This window comes from Carcharodon carcharias, chromosome 17 (assembly GCF_017639515.1).
Source record: "Carcharodon carcharias isolate sCarCar2 chromosome 17, sCarCar2.pri, whole genome shotgun sequence".
Taxonomy (NCBI): Eukaryota; Metazoa; Chordata; class Chondrichthyes; order Lamniformes; family Lamnidae; genus Carcharodon; species Carcharodon carcharias.
Genome location: NC_054483.1, coordinates 61,476,222 through 61,488,256, shown reverse-complemented (window position 1 = coordinate 61,488,256; position 12,035 = coordinate 61,476,222).

Sequence of the window (12,035 nt, the reverse complement as noted above, 5' to 3'; positions counted from 1 at the left end):
TTCCCTAGTACTTTTTCTCTAGTGATAGTCATTGTATTTATTTACTCCCCCACTTTTGCCCCTTGATTATTTAGTATTTTTGGAATGCTATTAGTGTCTTCTACCATGAAGACCGAAGCAAAGTATTTATTCAACTTCTCTGCCATTTCCTGGTTCCCCATTATTATTCCCCCAGCTTCATTCTCTGAGGGGTCTATGTTCACTTTGACCTCTCTCTTCCTTTTTATATATTTTAAAAACTCCTACTGTCCATTTTTATATTACTTGCTAGTTTACCCTCAAAGTTTATTTTCTCCCTCTTTTTTGTTTGGTAAACTTTTGTTGATTTCTAAAACTTTCTCAAACCTCTGGCTCACCACTAATCTTTGCCACATTTTATTTTTTTTCTTTTAATTTGATACTGTCCTTAACTTCCTTGGTTAATCATAGTTGGTTTATCCCCTTCCGACAATCCTTCCTCACTTTGTTGTGAGTCATGAACTATTTTCTTAAACGTCTGCCATTGTTCATCAACCGTCTTATCTTCTAAACTCCTTTCCCAGTCCACTGCAGCCAACCCTGCCCTCATTCCTTTGTAATTACCCATATTTATTTAAGTTTAGCACATTAGGGAGATGTGGTTCCAAGGAGATAAAGGCTGGGAACTAAATATTCAAGGGATGTGACTTTTCAAAAGGATAGGCAGGAAGAAAAGGGTGATGGGGTAGCTTTGTTAGTACAAGATGGAATAAGTATGATACTTAGTTGCTTCCAACCCAAGTTTCTCACTCTTAAACTGAAAGCCAAATTCTATCACATTACGGTTACTGTTTCCAAGGGAATCCTTTACTCTGAGATCATTTATTAAACCTGCCTCATTGCACATTACCAGATCCAAAATAGCCTGATCCTTAGTTGGATTCTCAACATATTGTTCTCGGAAACTGTTCTGAATACACTCTATGAATTCTTGCACGTGTCTACCTCTGCCAATTCAATTTTCCCAATCTACATGAAGATTAAAGGGATCCATGATTAATGTACTGCCTTTTTTACATGCCCTCATTATCTCCTGATTTATTCTCTGTCCTACAGTATAGCTACTGTTGGGCTATTTCCACCAGTGTCTTCGTCCCCTTGTTATTTCTTACCTCCACCCATATGGATTCTACATCTTCTGATTCAAGGTCCTTTCTTGCTATCGTATTTATTCCATCTTGTCCCAACAAAGCCACCCCACCACCCTTTCCTTCCTGCCGGCCCTTTGGAAAAGTCACATACCCTTGAATATTTAGTTCCCAGTTTTGATCTCTTTGGAACCATATCTCCCTAATGGCTATAAGATCATACCCATTAACCTCTATTTATGCCGTTAATTCATTTATTTTGTTCCGAATACTAAGCGCATTCAAGTAAAGAGCCATTAATTTTGCCTTTTTACCATTTTTTTCCCTTTGACCCTATTTGCTTTTTTTTTACATTTGTACACTCTGATCCTACCTGTCACACTCTGGGTATCATTACCTAAGTAGCTGCCTACCATATCCTTTTGCTTTGTAAGCCTACGTATCCCCTTTCCAGAATCCTCCCCCCTCTATTTAGTTTAAAGCCCTCTCTACAGCCCTAGTTATTTGATTCACCAGGACACTGGTCCTAGCACGGTTCAAGTGAAGCCCGTCCCACTGTAGCATCTCCCTTCTACCCCAGTACTGGTGCCAGTACCCCATGGACTGAAACCCATTCCACTCACACCAATCTCTGAGCCATGCATTTAACTCCTTGCCTTCATTTACCCTATGCCAGTTTGCCCATGGCTCAGGTAGCAATCCCAAGATTATTACCTTGGAGGTTCTGCTTTTTAATTTAGCTCTAACTATTCAAATTCTTTCAGCAGAACCTCCTTTCTAGTCCTATCAATGTCATTGGTACCAACATGGTCGACAACAACTGGATCCCTCCCTTCCCACTCCAAGTTCTTCTTTAGACCTGAGGAGATGTCCTTAACTTTGGCAACACAGCCTTCGGGACTTATGCTCACAGCTGCAGAGAACAGTATCTATCCCCCTAATTATACAGCCCCCTACCACTACTATGTTCCCATTTCCTTCCCCCAGTTGAATGGCTCCCTGCATCACGGTGCCGTGGTCAGTTCGTTCATCCTCCCTGCAGTCCCTGCTCTCATCCACAAGCTTGCAAGAACCTCATAGCTGTTGGACAGTTGCAGGGGCCAAAGATCCTCGAACGCTACCCCCTGGGTCCCCAAACCTGCTTCACCTGCAGTCACACCATCCTGTCCCTGATCACAGACCAAATTTGAAACACCTAATCTGAGGGGTGTGACCACTTCCTGGAGCAAAGTGTCCAGGTAGCTTTCCCCCTCTCTGATGTGGCTCCTTAACTCGGATCTGAAGTTCCTTGAGCTGCAAACAGTTGGTACAGATGTGTTCACTCTGGGTCACCTTGGTGTCCAGCACTTCCCAAATGCTGCAGCAGCAACACATCACCTGTCCTGACATCACTATTGTATTTTATTCAATTAATTAATTAATTACCCTAGTATCCCCACTCTTTAGACTTTATTATAATTATTTTTATACACACCAGTATCGATCTTATACTTAACAAGCTATCTTTTAAGAAAAAAAGAAAAAAAAGACTAGAAATCTAAACACAAATTAGAGACCTTACTTTACTTTAAAGGCTAGGATTACTCGTCAATCCTACTCACCAATCAGCTGCTCTCTGCGTTCTTTTCTCTCTCACACTCTTTAATGGTCTCACACTCTTCTCTCACTCCCTCACTGTTAAAGGCCCCACTTCTCTCACACTGTCTCGCTGTAAATGACCACGCTGTTTCTCTCACACTCTCTCGCTGTAAATGACCACGCTGTTTCTCTCACACTCTCTCACTGTAAATGACCACGCTGTTTCTCTCACACTCTCTTGTTATAATTGGCCCCGCCCCTCTCACACTCTCTCACTGTGAATCACCATGCTGTTTCTCTCACACTCTCTATTGTAAATAAACTCTCAAGAAATTCTCCCTGCCTATGGTTCCGTTTTATGATGAGCAGTGTTTGTGTCACTCAGAAGTGAAACCTCGGTTCCTGCACAAGATAAAGGCAGGTGTCTCAGTCCAGGGCCTCCTTCCTGTGCTGTCTGTAACCTTCAGACCAAAGTGATGGTCCGGCTTCACACTCATGGGACACATCAGTGATGGCTGCACCTCGATGGTGCGTCAGTGCTGACAGAATATTGTGGACAGGAATCATAGAGTTTCGTCATTCTCTCTGTGTGCTCTCAGCAACTTTAAGGTGGGGCTGCGCCCCTATCTCTTCAGCATCTGTGACAGCATGGTCCTGAAGGGGTCAGGTGTTGAAGGCTGACAAGGGATCAGGTGCATTTAAAATTTCACGGCTGCATCTCCATGATATGTCAGAGCGCAAGTGAGCTGCCCTTGGCCAGACAGATGTCAGACATTCACAGAGATAATTTGAAGACCTATGGAGTGTCCTCGCTGCATGACAGCGGAGATCCTAATAGCCACTGGATTCCAGGAAAATAATGATGACTATGATGATGATCTAGTGGCTATTAGGATCTCCGCTGTGTCTCCATGACACGAACATGAGCACTGAGGGTATGTCCGCTGCCATCAGCCGCACAGGAGTCAAATGTTCACAGATGCAAAGTGAGGATGTCAGGACTGTCCTCGCTGCATCTTGTCATCATCCTCTATGAATCTTGCAGCTGTGAGGGCCTCCTAAACGCACCTGCCTCATCTCGCCAGTATGATGGCCTCATTGCCAACATCCTCGCCTTTGAGGACCTCATCATCAACATCCTTTTGACGTCTTCCTCATCAGAGGATAAGTGCAGTTCCTCCATCTCCTCCTCAGCCAGGTCCTCCCCCATTGCATCGCCAAGTTGTGGAGCTCTGAACAAGCAAAGGTGATCTGCGACACCCTCTGGGGACTGCATTGCAGTGCTCCACTGGACCTGTCAAGGCACCAGAACCTCATTTTCAAGATGCCTATTGTTTGCTTCACCAAAGTCCAGGTCGCAGCATGGGCCTCACTGTACCATCATTCTGCGGCAGTCTGAGGCCACCGCATGGGTGTCATCAGCCACTTCCTCTGTGGGTAGCCCTTGTCCCCGAGGAGCCAACCATGCAGTCTCTGTGGACCCTGGAATAATTCAGAGATCTGAGACCTGCTAAGGATGTAGGAATCATGGATGCTCCTTGGGAATCATGCGCAGACCTGCAGGATGTGTTTGTGATGATCGTACACCAGCTGAACATTCGCGAGTGGAAGCCCTTGTGGTTGACATAGTTGACTGCTTGTTGCGACTGAGATCTAAGCGCCAGGTGAATGCAGTCGATGGCACCCTGCACCTGTGGAAAACCTGAGATCTGCGCAAAACCCAGCGCTCTTGCTTCCTGGCTTTCCTGATACTGGACAAAATGCATAAAGCTCTGTGCCTTCGCAAAGATGGCGTCCGTGACCTCCTGGATACATGTGTGTCAAGGCTTGTGATGTCCCACACAGGTCACCTGTGGAGCCCTGAAAGGAACCACTAGTGTAAAAATTGAGCACCACGGTTACTTTCATGGCCCCTAAAATACACATTAATTTGCAGTCTGCACCCGAGGGGTGAAAAGTTCTGGAGCATTTGGTGGCAGTTTCATGCTATTGTGTTGCTTGCGTGGGCAGAAAGGCATTTCAGTAGAGCTGCTGAATGGTCTCAGCTGCAGAAGAATGCTCACTTTTGACAAGCTTTTCTAAGTGCATGGCTGCTTCCCTCAACTCCCCCTCCCCCCGCCATCCGACATGTGCTTGAGCATTTCTTCAAGTCTGTCTGTGCTGCCTTGCCCCCCACCCCCACCTCGGTCTGACCCACACTGGAGCCCTTGCCTCGGCATTGCACTGAAAGCCAGCCAGGAAAAAGCGACTTGCCTGTGCCCCCTGCGAATGCACAGCACCTCTTCCTTGATGTCCTACGGGTGATGCTCGCGAGGGCTGCGCAAGCTTGTGTGCGCTCACCTCCGAGTTCCCCTCAAAGTTCAGCTCGCCAGGCGCATGCTTTTTAAAGGCAGTCATGAAGCATGCTGGTCTGAGGTCACACCGACATGGGTGGTAAGTTTGATGTGGAGGGATGATTCCAGCAAGCAGTGCTTATAATTAGATGCAAATGTATTAAAATGACTCTCTTGACATGCGGCAGCGCGAAACGTGGCCCGCCATTGACGGGTGGTGCAGACGACTGCAAACTGGTTTCATAATGGTGTAAAACTGATTTTTGGCCTTCTCATCATATTGTTCCCAAGACCCCCATCCCCCGCCACCTTCCATCTGCCATGACGTCTGATGCCAGTAGGGCCGGAAAATTCAGGCCTTAGTCAAACATGATTTGCCTTTAACAAATCCAGGCTGGCTCTCCTTTATTAGTCCATACTTGTCCAAGTAGCTGTTAATTTTCTTTATTGTTTCCAAAAGCTTCTGCACCACCAACATTGAAGTGCCTGGTTGTTAATTGCCAGATTTATCCTTCTGTTGATGAATATTTCTGTTGATAATATTTGCACTTCTCCAGTCCTCTGGTTGGGGCGGTGTCTTATAGTTCACTCAGGGAGTCTGAGTTGCTGTGGCACCATGCACTTTTCAACCTGCATGTTGCAGTCTGGATATGACGGTAGATATGGATAGTGATGGTAGAGGTGCCAACATTCTTTCCATCACATGGCTCATCACAAATGTTTCCTGATCTTGATCAGATTTGCAGGTTGAAACTCAACCTGTTTGGCTGTGTTAGTGTGGGAGATGGTGGCATGGAGGTAATATCACTGGATTAGTAATCCAGGGGCTAATCTGCTGGGGGCATGGGCTCAAATCTCATCATGGCAGCTGGTGGAATTAATTAATAAATCTGAAATGAAAAGCTAGCATTAGTAACTTTGATTGTTGTACAAACTGGTTTGCTAATAATGTCCTCTAGAGATGGAAATCTGCTTGTCTAGCCCACATGTGATTTCAGACCCCACAGCAATGTGATTGTCTCTTAACTGCCCTTTGAAATGGCCCAGCAAGCCGCTCAGTTCAAGGGTAATTAAGGATGGGCAACACATTCTGGTCCTTGTTAACAATGCCCACATCCCATGACAGAATAAAGACACCTTTCTTGGCCATCAATTCCTGGGGTTGGACTCAAACCCAGAGTTTCTGACTCAGAGGCAGGGATGCTACCCACAGGACCTCCTAGTCCTCTGGTACCACTCCTATTTATTGGAAAATTGTGGACAGCATCTCCACAATTTCTACCCTTTTACCTTTAGCAATCTGGATGCATCCCATTAAGTAGTGCTAGCCTTTCCAGTACCTCCTCTTTGTCTATTTTTGACTCATCCAGTATCCCAACAGCCTCCTTCTTCACAGTAGCTTTGGAAAAGTCCTCTTCCTTCATTGTTGGTAGATCTGGAGGCTAGTAAACAGCCTTCTCTGTGTTCATAGAGCCTTATCACTCCTAATTCACAGCATTTTGACCTCTATCATTTAAAATAAAATTGTCTGGTTTCCATTTTAGAAACTTCAAGCCAGGTTGTTCAAAACCAAAGTATTGGCTCCCAAAGTGGATAGTCTGTTAGTCAAGGCAGATCACTACTGGCATCGCTCCACTAATATTGTCAGTGTTACATTGACAACAACAACAACTTGCATTTATATAGCATCTTTAACACAGTAAAACACCTCAAGATACTTCACAGCAGCTTATTCAGACAAATCTGACACCGTGCCCCATAGGAGATTTTAGGATAGATGACCAAAATGTTGGTCATGGAGGTAGATTTTAAGGACCATCTTAAAGGAGGAGAGAGAGAGGTGGATGGAGGAGTTTGGGGAAGGAATTTCAGAGTTTATGTCCTAGTCAGCTAAAAGCATGGTTGTTCTCAGTGGGATGAAAGAAATTGTGGATGCAAATGAGCCAGAATTGGAGGAAAGCAGAGGTCTTTGGGGGTTGTCAGGCTGAGGAGATTACTGAGTTGGGAAGGATGAGAACATGGAGGGATGCGAACACAAGGATGAGAATATTAACTTTGACATGTTGTAGGAGGGAGACCCAATGTAGCACCTCAGTGAATAAAGGGTGAAGACAGAATGGGGGCTAGTGTGTTAAGATAATGGGCAGCAGGGCTTTGGAGGAGCTAATGTTTATGGAGCGTATGATAGAGGTATTTAAAATGGTGAGGGGTCTGGACAAAGTAGATAGAGAGAAACTGTTCCTATTGGTGGAAGGATCGAGAACCAGAGGGCACTGATTGAAGGCAATATGAAGAAAATCTTTTTTAGGCAGTGAATAGTTAGAATCTGGAATGAACTGCCTGAAAGTGTGGTGGAGGCGGTTTCAATTGATGGTTTGAACGAGGATTGGACAATTAGCTGAGGTGAAAATATTTGCCGGGCTACAGAGAAAAAGTGCAGGAATGGGACAAGGTGAGCTCCTCTTGTAGAGAGCCTGCACAGAAACAATGGGTCAAATGACCTCCTTCGGTGCTGTTAAGATTCTATGATTCTATGTATAAGATGGGAGGCTGGTCAGGAAAGTGTTGGTCAAGCTGGGTTTCAGCTGCAAATGGGCTGAAGTAGGGGGTCAAGGCCAAGAGGGAATATCCAAGTAACAAGAGAGGAGCCAGGGTGGATGAAGGAGCAGCTGAGAGAGGTGGGGAAGGGAGACAGAGAGGTGGCTATCATGGTGCATAGGGTGAGCAGGAATATTGGGGAAAGCAGAGGGGTGATTATCAATGGGGTTGGGTGAACAGGGGCATTAGGGGGTATTAAGAGGTAACTATCAAAGCAGTTATGTGGACAGGGGTATAAAGGGGGGTGAAAATCAACGGGGTTGGTGTACAGGGGTATTGGGGGGTCATGGGGGGTAATTATCAGTGAGGGTTGGATGAACCAGGGTGTGAGGGCTTATTTTTTATTCATTTAAGGAATATGAGAGTCACTGGCTAATTGCCCATTTGTGGGTTTGGGTGACCAGGTGCATTTTAGGGGATGTTATGTCCGATGTAGTTGGTAAAGCTGAGTTATTTAAAAATCCCAGAGGGAAACTTTAAAAAACTGTCATAACCTAGAATTTGAAGTGTTATTTTTGAGATGTGACTCTAAATTCAGGAATCAGACCACCAATTTTTGAGGTTTTACATTAAACTAAGTGAAACATTTTATTAATTTACATATGTTAAAATACATGGTTACAAATTCTATTGTCATAACTTTTAACAAATTCCCAAACTAATTTCCATTAAGGCAGCAGCAACCCATAATTTTAACCAAACACCAGGCAAAGCATTTCACCTTACGAATTCAAAAATGAGGTTCTTGTCACTTTGATTCCTGTGGAGTTGGTTGGAGGCTTGCAGCTGCTTTTTGATCTCACATTGCCTCTGCTCTGCACACCCAAAAACTGCTGAAGTTATACCTACCACTCCCATTGAATGCTAATTCTCAGTGTAACAACAACCTCTGAATTAAATCTCTAACAATAAAACCCCTTCCATAGTACCAATTTTATTAGTAATATCAGCATATTGCTTGATAGCTGCTAGATAGGTGTCAATTTTCAGCCTACTTCTTGAATGCTCTATTCAAAAAATGCAAATGCACGCTATATCTCTTACATATCAAAACTAGTACCCATCAAAGCACCCAGAACAAAAACAGAAATACCTGGAAAAACTCAGCAGATCTGGCAGCATCTGTGGAAAGGGATACAGTTAATGTTTCGAATCCGAATGACTCTTCATCAGAACTAAGGAAAAATAGAAAAGAGGTGAAATATAAGCTGGTTTAAGGGGGGGGGGGTGGTGGGACAGGTAGAGCTGGATAGAGGGCCAGTGATAGGTGGAGATTGCCAAAAGATGTCATAGAGAAAAGGGCAAAGAGGTGTTGATGGTGGTGATATTAGCTAAGAAATGTGCTAATGGGGACATTAAGAGTAGAAGGCAGGATGAGCAAGGGACAGATAGCCCTAGTGGAGGTGCGGTGGGGTGGGGGGGGATCGAATTAGGCTAAAAGGCAGAGATAAAACAATGGATGGAAATACATTTAAAAATAATGGAAATAGGTGGGAAAAGAAAAATCTATATAAATTATTGGGAAAAGAGGGATCGGAAAGGGGGTGGGGATGGAGGAGAGAGTTCATGATCTAAAATTGTTGAACTCAATATTCAGTCTGGAAGGCTGTAAAGTGCCTAGTCGGAAGATGAGGTGCTGTTCCTCCAGTTTGCATTGAGCTTCACTGGAACATTGCAGCAGGCCAAGGATGGACATGTGGGCATGAGAGCAGAGTGGAGTGTTGAAATTGCAAGCGACAGGGAGTCTGGGTCATGTTTGCAGACAAACCGAAGGTGTTCCGTAAAGCAGTCACCCATTCTGCATTTTGTCTCTCCAATGCAGAAGAAACCGCATTGGGAGCAGCGAATGCAGTAGACTAAATTGAGGGAAGTGCAAGTGAAATGTTGCTTCACTTGAAAGGAGTGTTTGGGCCCATGGACAGTGAGGAGGGGAGAAATAAAGGGGCAGGTGTTGCACCTTCTGTGGTGGCATGGGAAGGTGCCGTGGAAGGGGGTTGAGGTGTAGGGGGTGTTGGAGGAGTGGACTAGGATGTCCCAAAGGGAACGATCCCTGTGAAATGCTGCCGGGAGGATGAAGGGAAGATGTGTTTGGTGGTGGCATCATGCTGGAGTTAGCAGAAATGGCGGAAGATGATCCTTTGAATGCGAAGGCTGGTGGGGTGATAAGTGAGAACAAGGGGTACCCTATCATGGTTCTGGGAGGGAGAGGAAGGTGTGAGGGTGGATGTGCGGGAGATGGGCCGGAGACATGGTTGAGGGCCCTGTCAACCACCGTGGGTGGAAAACCTCGGTTAAGGAAAAAGGAAGACATGTCAGAGGAACTGTTTTTGAAAGTGGCATCATCAGAATAGATGCAACGGAGGCGAAGGAACTGAGAGAATATGATGGAGTCCTTACAGGAAGCAGGGTGTGAGGAGCTGTAGTCAAGGTAGCTGTGGGAGTTGGTAGGCTTGTAATGAATATTGGTGGACAGTCTATCACCAGAAATTGAGATTAAGAGGTCAAGGAAGGGAAAGGAAGTGTCAGAGATGGACCATGTGAAAATGATGGAGGGGTGGAAATTGGAAGCAAAAGTAATAAATTTTTCCAGATCCAGACGAGAGCATGAAGTGGCGCCAAAGCAGTCATCGATGTACTGGAGAAGGAGTTGTGGGAGGGGGCCTGAGTAGGACTGGAACAAGGAATGTTCCACATATCCCATACGGGTACCCATAGCCACACCTTTTATTTGGAGGAAGCGAGACGAGTTTAAGGAGAAATTGTTCAGTGAGAGAATAAGTTCAGCCAGACAGAGGAGAGTAGTGGTGGGCCTCTGTTTGAGGAAGAAGCGGAGAGCCCTCAGACCACCCTGGTGGGGGATGGAGGAGTAGAAGGATTGGACGTCCATGGTGAAGAGGAGGTGGTTGGGGCCAGGGAACTGGAAAATGTTGATATGATGTAGGGCATGAGAGGCATCACGGATGTAGGTGGAAAGAGACTGGACAAGGGGAGAGAGAATGGAGTCAAGATAGCAAGAAATGAGTTCCGTGGGGCAGGAACAGACTGACACAATCAGTCTGCCTGGACAGCCCTGTTTGTGGATTTTGGGTAGGAGGTATAAGTGGGTCGTCCGAGTTTGGGAGACTATGAAGTTGGAAGCTGTGGAGGGAAGATCTCCAGATGAAATGAGGTCAGTGACAGTCCTGGAAACAATGGCTTGATGTTAAGTGGTGGGGTCATTGTCCGGGGGAGGTGGGAAGAAATGGCTGCGAGTTGACACTCAGCCTCTGTGGACTAGCTGGCTTTAATCCAATTAAGGCACACTCATGGACTAAACCTCTATTTTAAGAGTATAAAATTTTCCAAAATATTATATACATTAATAGCTTCATGACAGGGGGTAATTATTATGGGGATAGGTGAACATGGGTATTTTAGGGAGTAATGATTAGGGAGGCTTGGTGAACAGGGGTATTTTAGGGGGTAATTATTGCAGGGGTTGAGTGAAAAAAGGTATCTTAGGGGGTAATTATTAGGGAGGGTTGGTGAACTGGAGTATTTTAGGGATAATTATTGGGGGGTTGAGTGAAAAGGGGTATTTAAGATAGTAATTATTAAGGGCTTGCATGAACAGGGGTATCTTAGGGGTAACTATGAGTGAGATTGTGTAAACTGGAGTATTTTAGGGATAATTATTGGGGGGTTGAGTGAAAAGGGGTATTTAAGATAGTAATTATTAAGGGCTTGCATGAACAGGGGTATCTTAGGGGTAACTATGAGTGAGATTGTGTAAACTGGAGTATTTTAGGGATAATTATTGGTGGTTGGGTGAACAGTGGTATTTAAAGCAGTAATTATTAGGGGGTTGGGTGAACATGGGTTTTTAAGGCCATAATTTTTAGGGGGCTTGGGTGAACAGGGGTATTTTAGGGGGTAACTATGAGTGAGATTGGGTAAACTGGGGTATTTTACGGATAATTATTGGTGGCTGGGTGAACAGCGGTATTTAAGGCAGTAATTACTAGGGAGTTGGGTGAACAGCGGTATTTAAGGCAGTAATTATTAGGGAGTTGGGTGAACAGCGGTATTTAAGGCAGTAGTTATTAGGGAGTTGGGTGAACAGGAGTATTTAAGGCAGTAATTATCAGTGAGGTTGGGTGAACATGGGTACTTTAGGCATGATTATTAGGTAGGTTGGGTGAACAAGGGTATTTTAGGGGTAATTATTAGGGGTTGGGTGAACAGTGGTATTTAAGTCACTAATTATTACGGGGTTGGGTGAACAGGGGTATTTTAGTGGGTAATTATCAGTGAGGTTGAGTGAACATGAGTACTTTAGGCATGATTATTAGGTAGGTTGGGTGAACATGGGCATTTAGGGGCAATTATTAAGGGTGGGTTAGGTAGGAAGGGGTATTTTAGGGGGTAATTATTAGGGGTG